The following is a 21,716-nucleotide window of genomic DNA, read 5'->3' on the forward strand; positions in this document are numbered from 1 at the left end:
GGGATAACTCCTTATAATAACCTGCCGGATTTTTGCGTGTTTCAGGCAAGGATTGCTTCACCTGTAAGACTTCTGATCGCTTCCATGGGAGGTGTATCCAAACCCTTTGGAAATACGGCAGAACCACAGGATTAGCGTTCGGATCCCCTGGCATCCAAACTGGCGGAACCTCTCTCATAGGATACTGACCGGAGTTCGCTTTTGGAGTATCGGAATCGTCATCAAACGACACCCGAGAAGGCACTGTAGACCTAAAGGCTAATAATCGCTCTAATGCACGTCGTACCTCTGCACCTACGATCATACCATTCAAAAAACGACTCTGAAGTTCGGTCATTTCGGGCGGTACATCATCTAAGTCATCATTATCCCACTCTTCCCTCAAGGAGTTGCACATTTCTTCAAACACAAATCTCTGTGTTGGCTCATTGAACTGAGAAAATGTATTGAAAACTATGCGTGAGGTGTATTTAGCAGGGTGTCTAATCCATCTACGCGTCATAGTTTCTAACGTCGCTCTCTCTCGTCCACCAGGGATTTGACTTCGTCTCTGGGGAGTTTCAGAGACATCGGATTGAAGTAACGATCCGGAAAGTGGGGAGTAGAGGGTAGCAACTGAGTTAGGGATACGATTACGAACGGAAGGAGAAGAGGAAAAAAGAACAGGAGCAACAGCATTAGAAGTGGTTGTAGCATCAGTGGGGGTAGCAGGAACAATAGACTGAGAAGGTACAGGCAAAGAAGCAGTAGGAAGAGGAACAGATAGAGGAGCAAGAACAGGACCAACAACAGGCTGACCAGCAGCCGCCAAAACAACAGGAGGGGGAACAGGAGGAACTACAGGAGCCGTAGCACCCTGTGCATAAGGAGGTGGTGATTTCATTAAATACGCTAACAAAGGATCCTCTTTCGAGTCTTCTTCCTTTTTATCGAGATTTGACGATAACACCGGATAACATTTATCCGCCCACATGTGATGCAGTCTAACTGAAACTTCCGTTTCTTTATCTGCTTTATCTTGATGGTGACGTTCTGCATCTTGCATTATCGTGATGATACTACTTTCTTTCTTATTTTTCTTAAGCTGTTTGATTTATTTCTGCCTGACCTCTTTGCGCCATAACCGAAAGGAATCGAACATAGCCGGCCTAGATTTTCTTTTAAACAGTTTCGCTTCGAGATTATCTAAAATTTTAGTGTCGAAACTTCCATGTGATGGCCAACTAAGGTCACCGTCATTTTTCGTATAACGAATCCAATATTCATTATATATAATAGGGCCCACACCATGTCGACTATAGAGCTCATATATCGGAGTTCCAACTGGAGGTATCGGACACGAGTCCTCCAACCGGGAGTCCATACTGTGACATTTAAAGAAACCAAGGAAACCACTATGGCCAGGCATCTTGCACGCTAACCTAGTATTAAACTTCAAGGGTTATCGAAGTACAAAATCTTCGTGAAATACAAAACCCTCGGTTTTTGGCAATTGCAACTGTCAAATAACAACTAAGAACCAACAACTAAGAACCACAAATGCAATGGAACCATGCAAAACGACTAAGCACCAACAACAACCAAGGATACTGGGAGCGACCCACAAATACTTAACTGAGAGCTCAATGGCGTCACCAGGAAGGCCCGTCTGTCGTCTCGCCGTACAAAGGACTACGCCAGGCGCCAAAACAGGTCGACAGTCAGAGCATCGGTCCGTCGCAACCGTCAGGAGGCGGGGATCTTCGCAGGAAAAGTCTTCTGACCACTTATTTCGACAACAGGATCGATGAAGCGGGGTGCACCTTTCCTCGGAGATTTCACACGAAGTTCCTCACGATCGTCAGGTTTTGGACCGGTACCGCTGATGTCGCCCCACGTTGGGCGCCAACTGAAGGACTGGGTTCTTTAAGGCCCAGCGGTGCCAGGGAACAACACCTGAAACCTTCGTGGGTTACCTGCTCTGGCGTACAAGTGACAGAGACACGGGACACTTTCTTCGGCGTCAAAGATCAGCGTTTATTACTGCAGGGATACAGAAATCGCAAGAAGTACAACATAGTGTAGGTTCTGAGAGTCTGCTTCAAATTGCAAAAGGGAATCGCTCCTTTTATACACATTTTCGTCATTGCTCGACATAACGAACAAAAGGTTACAACTCAGTTCCCACAGTAAACTTCAAAAGGATTTCATTCATGTTTTCAGAAGCCTGGAACATGATTATAGTAACATTGCTGGTTCCCAACTGTAAAAGCACATCATCTCGCCATAAGGCACATTCCACTCTAGTTGTAAACAGGCGAAAGAAAGAGACAGGAACAGGTGTAAGAAAGACAGACAACCGTAACAGAAGAGTGTGGGGGCAATATCGGAAGCGTGATCACAGGATCAAAAGGACTCAAACCTAACATGTGTAAAGCTGAAACAATAGACCAACACGGCAGAATAAGCCTCAAGCTGAGCCATCTGCCTTTGCCGTGTCATTCCCCCGGTCGTAAAGACGACCCTAAAGAATATTCATGTTCCGCCAGAGCTTGGGAATCCCAGGGTCACAAAGCGGACATTGTCCCTTCGCTGGCTACGTGAGGGCAAGAAACAAAATGGATGCCGTATCTAAAATGGAACCCGAGGGTTCAGATGGAAAAACCCGTAAAGGAGACGAACCCTTCTAAGTAGTGTAGCGTAAACGCATACACCTACTAATCTCGTTATTTACGGTTCATAGATACCAAACTCGTCCATATCCGAGAATGCCCAAAACGTCGTAATGATTCTCACGGAACCTCACACCCAGTCAAAAGATCTGGGTTTAATCCATCACCGTTCTTTAGCCCACTCTGCCACCCCAGTTCAGACATGGCCATATGCAAATCAGTCTGACCCTGTGCCTCATGGGAACAGTCCAGCCCGAACTGCCAAGCCATGCCTTCCCTGGACCGGAAACAAGCTTCCTATTAGGACCGGTTTCTGGCATTTCAGCCGTCTTCAGCCAGGCTTGCTTGAATCTAGTAGCAAAGTGAGCAAGGGACTCACGTAAGAGCATACCCTGCCAAATTATGGCGAACAAAGCAGTACAAAAGGGGGTGGTGATGGACGGAGCATCTGAACCAATCAAACACTCACACCCAGTCAAAAGATCTGCGTTTAATCCATCACCGTTCTTTAGCCCACTCTGGAGTTGGAAGATGCTCCTCTATTCAGAAATCTCCTAGGAGACAGACTGGCTCAATCCACACTTTGGACTTCTGCAGGTAAGGCCCCAACAAACCTGTCCTCTAACCCTATTTGTATAAAACTTTACTCCCTCTACTGGCCAAAAAGCGAAGTGCACAGTCCCTATTAAACACAGTTGAAACAGCTTACAGCAGATTACTGCTGTCTCTGGAGGGGAGCTGGGGGGGCTGGTTTCACTTACTTGTGAACATAAAATGGTCGCTGGGGGTGCACTACTTAACATACAGGTCTTAGCGCAGAGCAAAAGAGACATTTGGAGGGAAAACTGATAGTCACTGGGAATGAGAGGGAAAAACTACAGAGTATGGACTGCAAATCCCACAATTCAACAGATTAAATGAAAGCAGTCACAGGCAGGAACAACCACAAGTTTAAACACAAAAACATGGGATAAATTATGCAATTACTGGCAGGTTGAAACAACAAATTTAAACTGTAACAACCACAGGCAAAGACAGTTAAAGAAATTTAAAAAGACAAAATAAGATGATGCAATCACAGGTAGGGAAAATAGTTTTTTAAACTTTTTGTAGGAAAGAGACAGCACTAGTCCGCCTCCTTTCCACTTCCTGGACTCTGCTCACTGCAATCTGGGGCACAGATATATGAAAGCATGTCACAATTTAGTAAATGTACTGTACAAGGTCAAATATTATTCCTGACTCATAAATTGTCTTTTGTGATTCACTCTCATTGTGAGCTGCAATGATATACATTAATGCTTTGTGACATGCAACTGTGGTCACAAACTATTGACAGGTTTCTGACAGCTATCCTATTAGAAAAGTTGAAACATGCATGAAATGTGAATAAAAGGACAGAGGTCAGCTGTCCTATGCAGGGCTCCATTCTGCCATAGCAGTCACTCAGACAGGGCCACGAAAATGTTCACCTACATACACATTAATGAAGCAGGAGATCTCGGGACCTTCTGCAAATGCGCATTTAGTGAAGGGACTGATTAGTGCAGTAATCACATTGCAAAATGAATAGCAGGTCCCAATCCAGTTGGTGTGAAATACACATTGACTTGTTTACAACTTTCCATTCGTACGTAAGGAACTATACGAGGTTATACAGTCTGTAAACTATGAAAAATGCCAGAAATATGAAAAATGCAAAGAGCTACTTGATAAGAATCCCTCTTCTCTGTTCAGGAATTTACTTTGTCTAAAATAAATATTTGTTTACACAATATGTAGTTCAGAAACTACCTTTAGGATGCCTCAGTATCCTAACTCTGGGTAGCTTTAGATTAATGTTTTCAGCTGTATTGCGCTTTGATACAGACAATGAAACAAAAAACACAGGGGCATGTTATCAAGAACAGCGTTAAAATCATTGCCGATTTAGCAGTAGGAAACTGCCGCTAAAGCGGCCATAATGGGCTTGATAATATGCCCTTGAGAATTCCAGTAGAAGCCGAGGTTCACACCAGAACATGGGCTTCTAAGGGAATTCACAAGGGCATATTATCAAGCCCATTATCACAGCTTTAGCGTCAGTTTCCGCTGCTAAAGCGCCGATACTTTTAACGCTGTTTCTTGATAATATGCCCCACACTGCTTTGCAGCGGCATTGCGCCGAGTGTGAAAGACAATGGGGCATATTAGCATGAACCTTGTAAAATTATCGCAGTTTTAGCGGCAGGAAACTGCAGATAAAACGGCGATAATGAGCTTGCTAATATGCGTTATAGAATTCCAATAGAAGCCCAGGTTAGATGTACAGGACATCTAACCTGGGCTTCTATTGGAATTCTATAGCGCATATTATTAAGCCCATTATCCCCGCTTTTAATGAGCTTTTTGCTAATATGCCCCTCAGTTTGATGAGATTCCTATCACTCACCAACGACTCATGACATGATATGGAAAGAGTGCAGTAACACTGACATCATGCAGACGTCTCCATAAACTTTGTAGGAAAATAAAGTTCAAAAAAATATAACAAGGCATTATAACGGATAGGTATTAAATGTTCTTTCACTATTCTATTTACGGGAAAAGGCCCAATCCTACAGACAGACAAAGAATAGCTTCACACTAATGGCATTAAGTGGAAAGGCATCGCTTTCGTGATACTTTCAATTATGGGCCAACATAATTATGAGATAAAGTTATCATTGTGAATTATTGTACATTCGGTTTATATGCTAATTGAATTCAAAATGACAACACATCTTAGGTATACAGCAACCTGCCACATAGGCAGGAGAAATCACCGTTGGAAACTAATGTTTTTTTTAAAGCTATAATTGCATTTAGGAGACGTGATGTCCTAGCTTACGCATTTGATAGATGGAAGAATATATTGTAGCGGCTAATGGAAGAGAACATTTTCAAGTTAATCAGTTTACTAAAAGGGCACCTGCTCATCGTTTCTATATTTGCAACCTGTCCTCTATTTTTTTTAACTCTAAGACCACCTATCATCACAGTTATAGGGCAGATTTAGCACAAAAAAGCATGAGGATACTTGTTTTGGCTTTCAATGAGACTCCAGTCTTTCAGGGCTTGTGATAACTTTTTAATAATGGCGGTATGGGAATTATTTATTTTACATCACCATGATGTTGTAAATGATGTCTTGTTCGAGGCCGCGAGCAGTACATTCAGAAGGAGTGCGATGATAGCGTGGATAGCCATACCATTTTAATTTCAGTAGCATTCATATAATAAATAACGAGAAAACCATATTCTCAAGATATGCTAATGTATTCATGATATATGTTACTTTATGGCCATAATAATAACCATAGGATCGCTTAAATTCATTATTTCAGTGAATTTCGCTGGTTTTTTGATACGTGTTTGTGTTTTTGCACACATTGTGGTGAGTACTGCTGCCCTCACCGATCTTCAGCATGTTAAAATAACCGTGCCCTAATGGCCCACTATACATGGCTGGAAACTCCGTACAGTGTGCAGTGCACAGAGGAACAACAGGCTCAGGGCGTGGCTACTGTGTCCAGAATAGCTGACCTCACTGCTTGCTAAGCAGTGGTGTCGGTGATTATTAGACCTGTCAGCCTAAGGGTGGCCTTCCCCAAACATTTAGCATCACCTCCTCCATTTTTTCTCTGCTTGTTTTTGTTGACCTTAGGACTCTGTGCGCTTGAGCACTGCTAACCAGTGCTAAAGATCTTGTGCTTAGTCCTCTAAAACATGGTTACAATGGCCTATACCTAGATGGCATATGTAATTTACTTATAAGTCCATCGTAGAGTTGTATACCATATACCCAGGGACTGTAAAATAAATGCCACCAGTGTGCCTGCAGCACTTATGGCGCCATCCATTTAGGTAGTACCTTAAAACCTGTCCCATGTTTGCCATGGTAGCCTAAGTGCAGTTTTAAACTGCCATTTCGAATTTATGTTAAAAACCCCCTCCCAAGCCTTAAACTCCCTTTTGATTACATTGAAGACACCCCTAAAGTAGGCCCTGGTTAACCTATAGGGCAGGGGGCAGTGTAATTAAAACTTGTTTTGCACAGGGAATGGCCGAAAAATCACAGGCAGAGCAACATGTGCCAGAACACCGCAAGCGTAACCATGCTTGCCTGCTTGCCTGAATCACGCATTTGCCTTAACCACGCATATGCGTGGGTAGGGAAGATAGCGCTATCGTGTTCAGGATGGGGTAAATAGCTGTTAGACTTTGTGAACTCCTCCCACACAGTGACACAGTAGAGGGACGAGGTGTGCCAGAATGGGCCATCTGCTGGCAGGATGGAGGGTGAACTTGAGCACAGGCCCACTTGTAACTGAATAGGCTGTGCTCTACCTTCACAGAAAAGACCTGTCGGTCCCCACATTGTAGCTACAGTCAACTTGGAGCCAGGACAGGGGAGGTAAAAAATTCCAAGCACTTCAAAGTCATTGTCTAAAAGCTTTTCCCACCTTGCAGAACCAGGGCAGGAGGCTTTGAAAAGGGGGCTTGCGATACATATACCATTGTCTAAAAGCTTCTCCCACCTTGCAGAACCAGGGTAGCAGGCTTTGAAAAGGGGGCTTGAAATATCAACTCTTCAATACACTTCTGGACCTGTGGATAGTCTGCCGGGAAGAAGGACTACTGTGCTGCTGGAAGGACTGCCACTCTTCTGGAATGCTGTTCTGAAGGACTTCTGCTTTACTGGATTGCTGCTCTGTTGCCCTGCTCCTCTGCCTCCTTCTGCCTGACTCACAAGGGCTAGTTTGCTGGCCTTCTATTCAGAGCAAGAGGGACACAAAATACTTCCTCCATCTTGAACCTGACCCTGGACCAATCCTGAGAGAGTTCTGACTCTCCAAATGGTACCCCTCCAGTCAATGGCCCTTGGAAGTGGTGCTAAATGTACCCAGATAGCCAAAATTCAAAAGTGGGGGCTGTACTTTTTTGGCTTAAAACTTCTGTTAGAACCTGGAGGAGACTAAGACCAACCTGCTCGCCTATCGCCTATCTGCCTGAGGTGCATTGCCATTTAAATTGAGTTTGTGGCTTCTCCTGCTAGGCGTTTCTTCGCAGCAAATCCTTTTAAGTGGTCCTTCGCCAAAGGGTATCTTGCCTCGTGGAACTGTCTTTAGCTACAGACCTCTGCCTTGTCCTGCTGGAGGTTTTCAAATTCTATTTCAGAGACTAAGTCCAAGTGTAGAAATCTTCACCGCGACTTCAACCTAAGGTTATCCGATGATGGTGAGCCCTTCTCAGAACACAACCCGCAACCTTGCTCCTGCTCCCCTGAACCATACCTTCACAGAACATTTTTCTCAAGAATCTGTCTAACTCCCAAGGTAAGTGCTGGCCGGACCTCATCCACTTCTTCAGTCTCACTTGACTAGATGTCCACTGGTTGGCACTTTGAACTTTTAGGTGCTAGGTTTTACTAAATACTTCAAAAATGTATAACTGCAGTTCTCCTGATTCAATTGTTTTAATGTTGGTGTCAAATAATTTATAAAAAATGACTCTATGTTTCTAAATTGGTTTGGGATTGTTTTGTGTTGTGTTGTCACTTTATTACTGTTTGGGCACTGCATAAATACTTTGCACATTGCCTCAAAGTTAAGCCTGACTTATTTTTGTATCAAGCTACCAAGGGTTATTCAGTTTTTATGATTCATCCTGCAAGGGATTGTAACTGTTGCTTGACCAGGCCTTTTTTCCTAGTCAACCAACAACTCAATTTCTCACATTGATGTTAATCAGGACTTCTGTTTGTGCTGTACAATGCTGTCATATGTGTACCACTAAATCCCAAGTAACTAATTAGATAAAAACTCAAGCCTTTTTTTAAATTCTCCTAAGCCACCATTTACTGTTTTTGTTTTTCCTCAATTTAAGTTTCCCTACCCCCCTCTACTACCATGGAGATTGAGCTGATCAATGTCGACAACCTCACTAGGCCTGAGCTGAAATGCAGCTGCAAGGAGAGGGGGCTGAACATGGGCAGGAAGGTTTCCTATGTGGATCCACAGATAGCCTACCAAACCTATGAAGCAGTCAGGAGGCTGCAGGCAGCCACCACAGAGGATGACCCAGAGGGGAACCTGGATTTGAGTGAGTATGAGCACCAGGACCCAGAGAGGAACACTGAGCTGCAGGAAGAACCCCGCTGTTTTCGTAGCAGAATTAGAATGCCCAGAATGGGTCAGGGAGTAGAGAGTCTTCCAGGGGCCTGGCATCAGAGGAGTTGGAGAACAGGAGGGAGGAAAGGTTGCTCAAGATAGAGATAGTCAAATTTAAACTGGAGAAGGAGAAAGTTGAGAATGAGAAGGCCTTACCTGGGGATGAAGCCATTGCAGAGGAGAAGAGGGCTGAGGCTAAGAAGGCCTTAGCTGAGGGAAAACTACTTTTGGAGCATGAAAAAAGCATGAGGGAGCTAGACCTAAAGGCAAAGCAACCTTCAGGTCCCAACAGTGATATTGGGAACGTACCAACAGTGTCTTCTGAAGAAGTGAGAGTCTGCATACTCCAGGAGCTGGTGCTTAAGTATGTGGTGGGAGATGATGTAGTGGTTTTATACTTATGAAGTTACACTCATGGTACACAAGGACCCAGAGGAATAATGGGGAGGTTGCCTGTGTTAACACATCCCCACTGTGGGGTGGGATACACTTCTCACACTGGAGGCAGAAGATCAGACAAGGTATGCCCAAGTGAAGGCTATGCATGTTACTAAGTTTGGACTAGCCCCTGAGAAGCACTGAGCAGTTTCAGTAAAGGTTACATTTCAGAGCCCCTCTGAGCTCTGTTGTGACCTACCAAACATGTCATGCAGCAGCCCCTTCCAAGAGTTCTGGCTAACACCCACCCCTCACCGATTCAACTCAGGGGTCACCAGTCAGGTGACCATGCTCATAAAGGGACCAGGCGCACATGCTCTGGACAAGTTCAGTAACCACACATCCAGATTCAGGGTCCTAATTTATCTTAGGATACTGGTCTGGGTTAGCCTGTTTAAAGGCATTTAAAGAGTATTGCAGATTCTCCCCGCGTATCCCTGCTTTCAGTGCATCCCACACAATTTCGTCTGATGTACTCCCCACATTGACTGCTAAAAAATTCGGAATCCATTCCCTCATGTGACTACAGTAATTATTGTCTAAAAGTAGAGATTTCTCAAAAGACCATGAAGTTGGGGTGTTTTTGTCATTTTCTATTTCTAAAGAACAAATTAATGGATTATGATCCGAAAGAATTGTCTTGCGTGGGTAAGATGCGGATTAGAAAAAAATTTAAAACCGGGATCGCTAGGATTTCTTGTCTGCCAACCATCTACTAATCCGTGCACGCTACAAAAATCTCTCAGAGCTCTAAATACTTTGGGCTTGCGACCAGATATAAGGCCAGTTATCATTGAAAGACCAATTAGCAGGAAGATTAATATTAAAATCCCCGCAGACCATAAGGGGGAAAGGCCAATGCATAAGTTCATTTGAGACTACCTCCAGTACCGACGGGTCATCACTGTTACAACCAAAAATTGTGCAGAGCATCAATTTTTGTCCTTTTCCATACTGGCATTCTGTGATGGCCCACTGACCATATTTGTCTGCCTTAGAGCGACTGAAAACAAGCCCACTTCCCTTAGCGAGAATAGCAACTCCCGGAAGGCTTGTGCCTTGCATAGAAGCACAGATCAGCCTATACCCAAGTGATTTTAGAACGTGCATTTGGGACCCCTCCACATGTGTCTCTTGTAAGCATACCACATTTGTTCCCCAAGCCTGTAGTCCTGCAGCAACCATTTGTCTCTTCTTGCTATCATTCAAGCCACATATATTAATTGATAATAACCTTAGCAAACCCAGTTCATCTTCTTCCTTGAGCCATACTCATACTCCAAATCTGGCACTTGCTGAGCACTAGTGTTATCGCTATACCAGATTTGTTTACAGCCTAATGTGAAATTCTGAGGCACCCTGTCGGACCCTTCCCACCCACCCCTCCCCCCCACCCCCCACCACCCTCTGAGGTTACCTGGCCGAGCCAGGAATTTGGCATCCGATGTACAGAGCCCCGCGAGCCCACTGAGCTCCCCCCTCCCCAAGGAAAAATCAAATCTGTTATAAACCAAAGTTTTTCTTGTCTCTGGTAGCGATACCCCCCACCTCCCAAGAGGCTTCCTATTATCCTGAAAAAGAAAAATAATAATAAAAATAAATATCACAGAGCATGACAGAGCCGGCCTTAAGCGGATCTCCCACATAACCGTTAATCAATTGATCCCTCCTATTGACCGACTTTAGTTGAACCAGACTTAATTCAGGTTTCCCCTGGTCACTTCACCCCCATCCCTCAGTCTCCAGAGGAGCAATATTGACAATCTCACTTATGACTAAACAATTCCTCCAGGTATTTTTTTGTTTGAATTTCAAAAACAAAGCTGCGTTTGGCCCCTTTGAAAACAAGTTTGAGCCTAGCTGGATTTTGTAAATAGACTTCAGCTCCCAGTTTTTGAAATGGCTCAAACAGTTGCCGGTGTCGCCTTCTACGCTCCACAGTGGTGTGTGCGAAATCAGGTCTGGTGAAAAAAGAAATCCCCTCAAAGGTACGCTTGTTAGTAGGTCTCGCCAGGTCAAAGAGAATTTGGCGGAGTAAATAGTTCCCAAAGAATACCAGCATAGTCCGGGGATGCTGTGATGTTTTGTGAGTTTCCCTGGAAACAGAGGAAATCTGTGGGCTCGCTGGATTTCCTGGTCTAGGTCCCAAGTCTGCAATTCAGGTAGAGCCCCCTTGAGTAAGGTTATCATACATTTCCTGGGATCGTCTTTCTCCGTCCCTTCTGGAATCCCAAAAAAGCGGGGGTTATTGCGTCTCTGCCGATTTACTTGCTCCTCTATCTTCCACATTAAGTCCTTTACCACTCCCTTGTGTTCTTCGTGATGTGCCTGGAGTGTAACAACATCTTTTTCTAGTTGCTCTGTCCTCCCCTCCACTGTAGCCATCCGATCTGCAATGTCAGGGCAAGTTCTTCCGACCTTTCTGACCACCCCTTGCAGATTTTTTGCAGCTAGTCGAGATCTGCAGCTATCCGCCTTTACTTCCTCTTGAAACCCTTTAATAGTTTGTAGGATATCCACCAGCACTGCTTCATTTGCTGAGGTGTCACCCCCTTTCGCCTGGCCAGCGGCTGAAGCGGTATTCTCGAGTAAGGTAAGGGGGTGTTATTATAATCCCATTTCAGTTCTGCTGCGCACTCTTTCTCAGACATGTCACTTTCTTTTTGGAGTTGGCCTCTGCTGATTTTCTTTTTGAGGAGTCTTTTAGTACTTGGCTTACTCCTATGTGCATCAGAGTCAGGACTACTATACCACTTCTGCCCTTCCTCTCTGCTTGAAAGTGACATGTCTGATTCTTCTGTTAAAGAGAAGAACTTATCTTGATTGTCCGGTGTCTTGGCATTATCAACAAGTTGTGTGCCATTGCATTCTACGGGTGATTGGGGAAAACAGGTAACAATGACTGGCAAAGGATTGGTACCACTCACTGTGGCGGCAGTGGAGTTTTTTTGGACATAGTTTGCCTGCTCAAGTGCGCCATCCGCCATAGTCAATACTTCAGGAGCCGAATCTAGCATATTGCTGTTCATCACAGAGGGTAAGGATGGATTGGTGAGGCCTGCCAGGTTTATCGCCCCTTGATTAACGGCTCCCAACGTAGAGTCATTGTTTTCCCCCCCTTTTGCAGCCATGAAACTATTTGTTATTAGCTGTTGTGAGGAGTCTGATTCCCTTGCGCCTCGAGTGATGGCTTTTTTACCCATATTTGTTAAATGTGATGAGTTTGATATGTTTCTCTCCTGCGTGGTTTTGTCTAGGGAATCTGCCTAATCCACTTTATTCCCACTACTGCTTCTGCCCTTGGAGCTCACGACCTCCGTTTTCTTTTGGCGAGTGACAGCGAGCGCGCTTTGTTGTAGAGAGCCAGAATTTGCAGTTTTCCCTTTAAGAACCCTCGCTCCGCTGCCGGTCATCCTTACTTGTTTGATGCTACCGGCGCTGCCAGAGATGTTGCAATACTGTGTCTGTCCTGTTGCTCCGGCCCCCACTCCTCCACCAAGGCGCCGATAATGCAGATGCCTTTCCTCTTTGCAGACAACTTGATGCAGGCACTCGTGAATTCCTGTGCCGGCCTGCCATGACGGAAGAAGGTAGCGCAGGACAGATCCTATCAACGATCGCAGAGTGATCTGTGCGTCCTCGCGGGTGAAGCAGAGCGTAAGTGCCCTCCGACAGGATATAGTCTGTACGTTTTTACTCGTGCACTTCACCCACATTGCTTATATCCTTACTGCAACTTCCCACGGCTTCTTTCGGGGGGGTTTACACCGCAATCAGGAATTCAGCATTTTTCCTGCTACAAGACGTGGTTCCTGCTACAAAAAATCGATGCATGTGGGGAAACCCAGCGGAGCATCCTCACGACGTTGTTATTCGGTCGCCATCTTGCCTCATCTCTCCTGTCCTGGTTGAAGAGGGGTTGGTGAGAGTGGCAACGGGAAATACACCGGGAGGAAAGGAGATGATAGAGAAGTTGCAGAGCCATGTGGCAATTGACAAAGCTAAAATTACGAGTGTCTTTAAAGATAAGGCTGTTAAAAAAATGCTTTCACAAAAAGAAACTATATATGAGGTGAATGAGCAACTTGGACACCTACTGGCTGTGCATACAAGGCAACAGACAAACTCGAATTTGATTCAGGAAATTTTTGACCCTCAGGGAAATCGCGTATCTGACCCAGAACAGATAAGACAGGCTTTCTGGAAGGTTTATCAGGCCTTATATACAGAAACCGCGGGGGGAAACCAGGCAAAATGTGAGGAATATTTAGATTGTGTTACCTTTGAAAAATTTGAGGATGATGATGTAGATTCCCTAGAGGAAGCCCCAACACTAGATGATCTCTCGATCACTATTAGAGAATTACCAAAGGGAAAAGCAACGGGTTTCGATTGCATCCCGTCAGAGTTTTATGCTGTTTTTTTAAATCAAATTAAAGACACCTTATTAAATCTTATTCTTCACATTTTTGAAGGGGGATCGCCACCAAAATCATGGTCCCGGGCAAAAATTGTTATCTTCCCTAAAAAAGGGAAACCCCTAGAACAACTTGGCTCATATCAACCCATCACTCTTATTGATTTGGACTCTAAAATACATTCTATAATGCTGGCAAACAAACTGGCGCCTATTCTACACACAGTGGTAGCTCAGAGCCAACATGGCTTTATTCTTGGAAGATCAACTATCAACCACATTCAAAGGGTTATTGCCTTGTTTGACTGCATGGAGGTTACAGGAGACCCTATGGCAATGACGCAGAGAAATCATTCAATAGGGTCTCCTGGCCCTTCCTTTGGGCTACCATGGCTAGACTGGGCATAAGGGAAGTGGACATACAGGCAATCCAAAAATTATATGTGAACCCAAGGGCGGTAGTTATGGTGAATGGCAGCCTAACAGACGACCTGATGATTTCACAGAGAACACGGCAGGGCTGCCCTTGCTCACCTCTGCTTTTTGCAATATACATAGACCCTTTCATTCGTAAGTTAGAAGGGAATGGAGTAATAAAACCCATAATTTCAGAAGACTATGTCACCAAAACTCTTGCATATGCGAATGACATTGCAATCGTGGCAGCCAAACCAAATGCCGCCATGAGTGCCATTGAAGGGGAGGCGAATCAGTTTGGCTTGGTATCCAGATACGCACTTAATCAGGGTAAAACGCAGATTGTGTTGAACAAAAATAGCAATATGTGGGATTCTCGAGTTGTGGAACAAGCTACCTATCTGGGAGTCAGTATTACATCTGATCTTTATAAGTTGGTTGATATAAACTTGAAACCCATGTTGCCAGCCATGCAAAAAAATCTTCAACACCTAGACAACTTGCACCTTTCTATCATCGGAAGAGTGAATGTGATCAAAATGATCTTCTTTCCTAAGATTCTATCGGCCAGAATCATCATACTGAAATCGGCTTGCAAAGGGCCAGATTCTGAGAATCTCGCCCTTTGCGAGCACTATTTTTGCATTTGGGATTCATCATCCCAAATGCAAAAATTGCTATACTAGAAATCTCTATATTGCGAAGAATCGCATTTAAGGAATCTCAATTAGAGATTCTCTAAATGCTATTCATGAACCTTTTTAAAATTGCGAATTCGCAATATGGGGCCGCTATTTACCGCGAAGTGTAACTTCGTGGTAAATAGCGAAAACTTAGAAAAATGCACTTTAGTGCATTTTTCTAAGTTGTATGTTACACACACACATGTTGTTTGGACATGTGTGTGCGCAACACCAGTGTACATTTGCATTTCAGGGGTGCTACAGGGTGTCCTTTGGACACCCTGGCACTCTTGAAATCGCTTCCTTATTTGCGATTCGCTAATTGCTAATCGCAAATAAGGAATGACTCCCCATTCATTCCTATGGGCCAAAGGCCCATAGGAATGAATGGGGAGCCATTCCTTATTTGCGATTAGCAATTAGCGAATCGCAAATAAGGAAGCTGTAGAAATCGCTATAAATTGTGCGATTTCTACATGCATCCTGTTTTGCGAGTCTTTAATAATCGCTATTAAGGACTCGCAAAAGAGGAGCATGATGAATCTGGGGGTATATCTTTTTAGGGCAATTTGCCTGGAATTCTCACCCTCTTGGTTTAAATCACTAGAACGCATGTTTTCAAACTTTGTCTGGGCATACTCACAGCCTCGACGGCATTTAAACTTCTCACACTACACAAAGATAGAAGAGGACTAGCCCTCCCTAATTTAAAGGCATACTATTGGGCGACTGTGTTATTGTATAGCAGTGAGTTGCTACAGAATACCCGAGGACCTGAGGGGAGGGAGGTGCACGCACCTTCTATATTTCAATTACTTTTAGGACGAGAGAACAGAGGGTATTTTTGGCAACACTTACATGATAGCTATCATAAGAAAGAAAAATTGAAAACACTACTCAGTAGTTTTAAGGTATGGAAGACCGTAAGAAAATGATGGGCTTAGGGAGATGGTACTTCTACACTCCCTTAGAAAATAATGCAAGTCTGCCAGGAATCTTTAAGGACAGCTACATGAATAAATGGTTGGAGGCGGGGGTTGTACAAATTGGCTGTTTAGTCTCTCCGGAAGGGATACAGTCCTTTGAAGAGCTGAAAAACAAATCTGGTCTGGTTTGGCAAGATTTTTTTCAAATACCTGCAAATAAGGGACTTTCTGTTACATAAGGTTGGGGGATGGGGGGGCTTAAAAGTAACAAACTAGTGGAGGCCTTAATTCACGATAAAAAGTTTTACGATTGGGGGGATCTATACACTTATCAATACATATTTCCCAGAGGATATGGTGAAAACTTCTCAGAAATGCCAAGAGAGAGTGGGGGTATCAGACGTTGAATTTAATTTTGCTCTTTCTATGTCACAAACGATTCTCCTATCAACCAAACTACAGGCACAATTTTTAAAACTTTTTTTTCTATATTATACTCCGGATAAAATAGCTAAGTGGGGGAGTGGAAAAAGCACACGCTGCCCTAGGTTCAGGTTGTACAGCGCTGATGCAGTGCACATCTTTTCAACTTGTGTTGGGTTAAGATCTATTAAGCAAGAAATCGAGAAGTTTCTAATAACAGTACTAAAAAAACAGTAGTTTTATCTAGCGATGTTATCTTACTTGGGGCGGCAGATCCTAATAAGGCCTTAGTGGGACATGAACTTATATTTATAGCTGTGGCGGTATTTAGACTATGTATTGCCTCTGCTTGGCTAGATGATGATGCCCCCCCTTTTCATCAATCGCTATCTAGGTTCCTGGCCATCTCAAATATCGAAACTTCTATATATAGGCAAAAGTGTAGGCGGCGACGCCAAAGAGGTTTAAAAATGTGGTCTCACCTGTTAGAATGATGCCAGTTGCAAAACGGGAGTTGAATGATTGAACTCTGAATCAAAACTGAAGACAGTAATAAGACTTATCATGTAAACTGTATCGCAAATAGTAATCAATTATATGTGATATGAGATATTCTATATACATTTTATTGTATATATTTCACGTTCTGTCTGACCGGTGGGTGGGGGGGGTGGAGGCTGGAGAAAACAATTATGATGTGTAAAAAGCTGAATAAAGATATTTAAAAAATAGGATGCTGGTCTGGGGACCACAACTCTACAATGCTGATGAGGTAGACTGGACTCAGCAAGCAGCTACACCTCCACCATGAGGGAACATGCAGTGCACGGTGCTGACTGAACGGCACCCTGCCAACAGCCAGAGAGACCTTAATTCACGGCACTGCTGGCACAACAGACCAGTCTCATGTAGTGGTTGGAAAGGGCGTCACCATGAATAATTTTGATAGAAGTCCTTCGCCTTCCACAGTGACTCATCAGCCACCTGCTGTGAGCACTATGCCGGACCGACATGCCAATCAAGAATGAGGCATAAGTCTGCAGACAGCACTGCTTAGTAAGGCAGAGAGGAATGGCACCAGGCTGAGAGGCCCCAGGGGAGGAGACAACCAGGGCAGTTCTGTGCTTGGAAATGAAGGCAATTGAGGGTGCCTCACTGGCCCCTTAGGAGGTAAGTTGCAAATTGCACCTGCTTAACGTACCTGCTGTCCAAGATGCAATGAATACAAGCCCACTTCCCTTAGCGAGAATAGCAACTCCCCGAAGGCTTGTGCCTTGCATAGAAGCACAGATCAGCCTATACCCAAGTGATTTTAGAACGTGCATTTGGGACCCCTCCACATGTGTCTCTTGTAAGCATACCACATTTGTTCCCCAAGCCTGTAGTCCTGCAGCAACCATTTGTCTCTTCTTGCTATCATTCAAGCCACATATATTAATTGATAATAACCTTAGCAAACCCAGTTCATCTTCTTCCTTGAGCCATACTCATACTCCAAATCTGGCACTTGCTGAGCACTAGTGTTATCGCTATACCAGATTTGTTTACAGCCTAATGTGAAATTCTGAGGCACCCTGTCGGACCCTTCCCACCCACCCCTCCCCCCCACTCCCACCACCCTCTGAGGTTACCTGGCCGAGCCAGGAATTTGGCATCCGATGTACAGAGCCCCGCGAGCCCACTGAGCTCCCCCCCTCCCCAAGGAAAAATCCAATCTGTTATGAACCAAAGTTTTTCTTGTCTCTGGTAGCGATACCCCCCACCTCCCAAGAGGCTTCCTATTATCCTGAAAAAGAAAAATAATAATAAAAATAAATATCACAGAGCATGACAGAGCCGGCCTTAAGCGGATCTCCCACATAACCATTAATCAATTGATCCCTCCTATTGACCGACTTTAGTTGAACCAGACTTAATTCAGGTTTCCCCTGGTCACTTCACCCCCATCCCTCAGTCTCCAGAGGAGCAATATTGACAATCTCACTTATGACTAAACAATTCCTCCAGGTATTTTTTTTCTTGAATTTCAGAAACAAAGCTGAGTTTGGCCCCTTTGAAACAAGTTTGAGCCTAGCTGGATTTTGTAAATAGACTTCAGCTCCCAGTTTTTGAAATGGCTCAAACAGTTGCCGGTGTCGCCTTCTACGCTCCACAGTGGTGTGTGCGAAATCAGGTCTGGTGAAAAAAGAAATCCCCTCAAAGGTTCGCTTGTTAGTAGGTCTCGCCAGGTCAAAGAGAATTTGGCGGAGTAAATAGTTCCCAAAGAATACCAGCATAGTCCGGGGATGCTGTGATGTTTTGTGAGTTTCCCTGGAAACAGAGGAAATCTGTGGGCTCGCTGGATTTCCTGGTCTAGGTCCCAAGTCTGCAATTCAGGTAGAGCCCCCTTGAGTAAGGTTATCATACATTTCCTGGGATCGTCTTTCTCCGTCCCTTCTGGAATCCCAAAAAAGCGGTGGTTATTGCGTCTCTGCCGATTTACTTGCTCCTCTATCTTCCACATTAAGTCCTTTACCACTCCCTTGTGTTCTTCGTGATGTGCCTGGAGTATAAAAACATCTTTTTCTAGTTGCTCTGTCCTCCCCTCCACTGTAGCCATCCGATCTGCAATGTCAGGGCAAGTTCTTCCGACCTTTCTGACCACCCCTTGCAGATTTTTTGCAGCTAGTCGAGATCTGCAGCTATCCGCCTTTACTTCCTCTTGAAACCCTTTAATAGTCTGTAGGATATCCACCAGCACTGCTTCATTTGCTGAGGTGTCACCCCCTTTCGCCTGGCCAGCGGCTGAAGCGGTATTCTCGAGTAAGGTAAGGGGGGTGTTATTATAATCCCATTTCAGTTCTGCTGCGCACTCTTTCTCAGACATGTCACTTTCTTTTTGGAGTTGGCCTCTGCTGATTTTCTTTTTGAGGAGTCTTTTAGTACTTGGCTTACTCCTATGTGCATCAGAGTCAGGACTACTATACCACTTCTGCCCTTCCTCTCTGCTTGAAAGTGACATGTCTGATTCTTCTGTTAAAGAGAAGAACTTATCTTGATTGTCCGGTGTCTTGGCATTATCAACAAGTTGTGTGCCATTGCATTCTACGGGTGATTGGGGAAAACAGGTAACAATGACTGGCAAAGGATTGGTACCACTCACTGTGGCGGCAGTGGAGTTTTTTTGGACATAGTTTGCCTGCTCAAGTGCGCCATCCGCCATAGTCAATACTTCAGGAGCCGAATCTAGCATATTGCTGTTCATCACAGAGGGTAAGGATGGATTGGTGAGGCCTGCCAGGTTTATCGCCCCTTGATTAACGGCTCCCAACGTAGAGTCATTGTTTTCCCCCCTTTTTGCAGCCATGAAACTATTTGTTATTAGCTGTTGTGAGGAGTCTGATTCCCTTGCGCCTCGAGTGATGGCTTTTTTACCCATATTTGTTAAATGTGATGAGTTTGATATGTTTCTCTCCTGCGTGGTTTTGTCTAGGGAATCTGCCTAATCCACTTTATTCCCACTACTGCTTCTGCCCTTAGAGCTCACGACCTCCGTTTTCTTTTGGCGAGTGACAGCGAGCGCGCTTTGTTGTAGAGAGCCAGAATTTGCAGTTTTCCCTTTAAGAGCCCTCGCTCCGCTGCCGGTCATCCTTACTTGTTTGATGCTACCGGCGCTGCCAGAGATGTTGCAATACTGTGTCTGTCCTGTTGCTCCGGCCCCCACTCCTCCACCAAGGCGCCGATGATGCAGATGCCTTTCCTCTTTGCAGACAACTTGATGCAGGCACTCGTGAATTCCTGTGCCGGCCTGCCATGACGGAAGAAGGTAGCGCAGGACAGATCCTATCAACGATCGCAGAGTGATCTGTGCATCCTCGCGGGTGAAGCAGAGCGTAAGTGCCCTCCGACAGGATATAGCCTGTCCGTTTTTACTCGTGCACTTCACCCACATTGCTTATATCCTTACTGCAACTTCCCACGGCTTCTTTCGGGGGGGTTTACACCGCAATCAGGAATTCAGCATTTTTCCTGCTACAAGACGTGGTTCCTGCAACAAAAAATCGATGCATGTGGGGAAACCCAGCGGAGCATCCTCATGACGTTGTTATTCGGTCGCCATCTTGCCTCATCTCTCCTGTCCTGGTTGAAGAGGGGTTGGTGAGAGTGACAACGGGAAATACACCGGGAGGAAAGGAGATGATAGAGAAGTTGCAGAGCCATGTGGCAATTGACAAAGCTAAAATTACGAGTGTCTTTACAGATAAGGCTGTTAAAAAAATGCTTTCACAAAAAGAAACTATATATGAGGTGAATGAGCAAATTGGACACCTACTGGCTGTGCATACAAGGCAACAGACAAACTCGAATTTGATTCAGGAAATTTTTGACCCTCAGGGAAATCGCGTATCTGACCCAGAACAGATAAGACAGGCTTTCTGGAAGGTTTATCAAGCCTTATATACAGAAACCGCGGGGGGAAACCAGGCAAAATGTGAGGAATATTTAGATTGTGTTACCTTTGAAAAATTTGAGGATGATGATGTAGATTCCCTAGAGGAAGCCCCAACACTAGATGATCTCTCGATCACTATTAGAGAATTACCAAAGGGAAAAGCAACGGGTTTCGATTGCATCCCGTCAGAGTTTTATGCTGTTTTTTTAAATCAAATTAAAGACACCTTATTAAATCTTATTCTTCACATTTTTGAAGGGGGATCGCCACCAAAATCATGGTCCCGGGCAAAAATTGTTATCTTCCCTAAAAAAGGGAAACCCCTAGAACAACTTGGCTCATATCAACCCATCACTCTTATTGATTTGGACTCTAAAATATATTCTAAAATGCTGGCAAACAAACTAGCGCCTATTCTACACACAGTGGTAGCTCAGAGCCAACATGGCTTTATTCCTGGAAGATCAACTATCAACCACATTCAAAGGGTTATTGCCTTGTTTGACTGCATGGAGGTTACAGGAGACCCTATGGCAATGACGCAGAGAAATCATTCAATAGGGTCTCCTGGCCCTTCCTTTGGGCTACCATGGCTAGACTGGGCATAAGGGAAGTGGACATACAGGCAATCCAAAAATTATATGTGAACCCAAGGGCGGTAGTTATGGTGAATGGCAGCCTAACAGACGACCTGATGATTTCACAGAGAACACGGCAGGGCTGCCCTTGCTCACCTCTGCTTTTTGCAATATACATAGACCCTTTCATTCGTAAGTTAGAAGGGAATGGCGTAATAAAACCCATAATTTCAGAAGACTATGTCACCAAAACTCTTGCATATGCGAATGACATTGCAATCGTGGCAGCCAAACCAAATGCCGCCATGAGTGCCATTGAAGGGGAGGCGAATCAGTTTGGCTTGGTATCCAGATACGCACTTAATCAGGGTAAAACGCAGATTGTGTTAAACAAAAATAGCAATATGTGGGATTCTCGAGTTGTGGAACAAGCTACCTATCTGGGAGTCAGTATTACATCTGATCTTTATAAGTTGGTTGATATAAACTTGAAACCCATGTTGCCAGCCGTGCAAAAAAATCTTCAACACCTAGACAACTTGCACCTTTCTATCATCGGA

Source organism: Lissotriton helveticus, chromosome 6, assembly GCF_964261635.1.
Source record: "Lissotriton helveticus chromosome 6, aLisHel1.1, whole genome shotgun sequence".
NCBI lineage: Eukaryota > Metazoa > Chordata > Amphibia > Caudata > Salamandridae > Lissotriton > Lissotriton helveticus.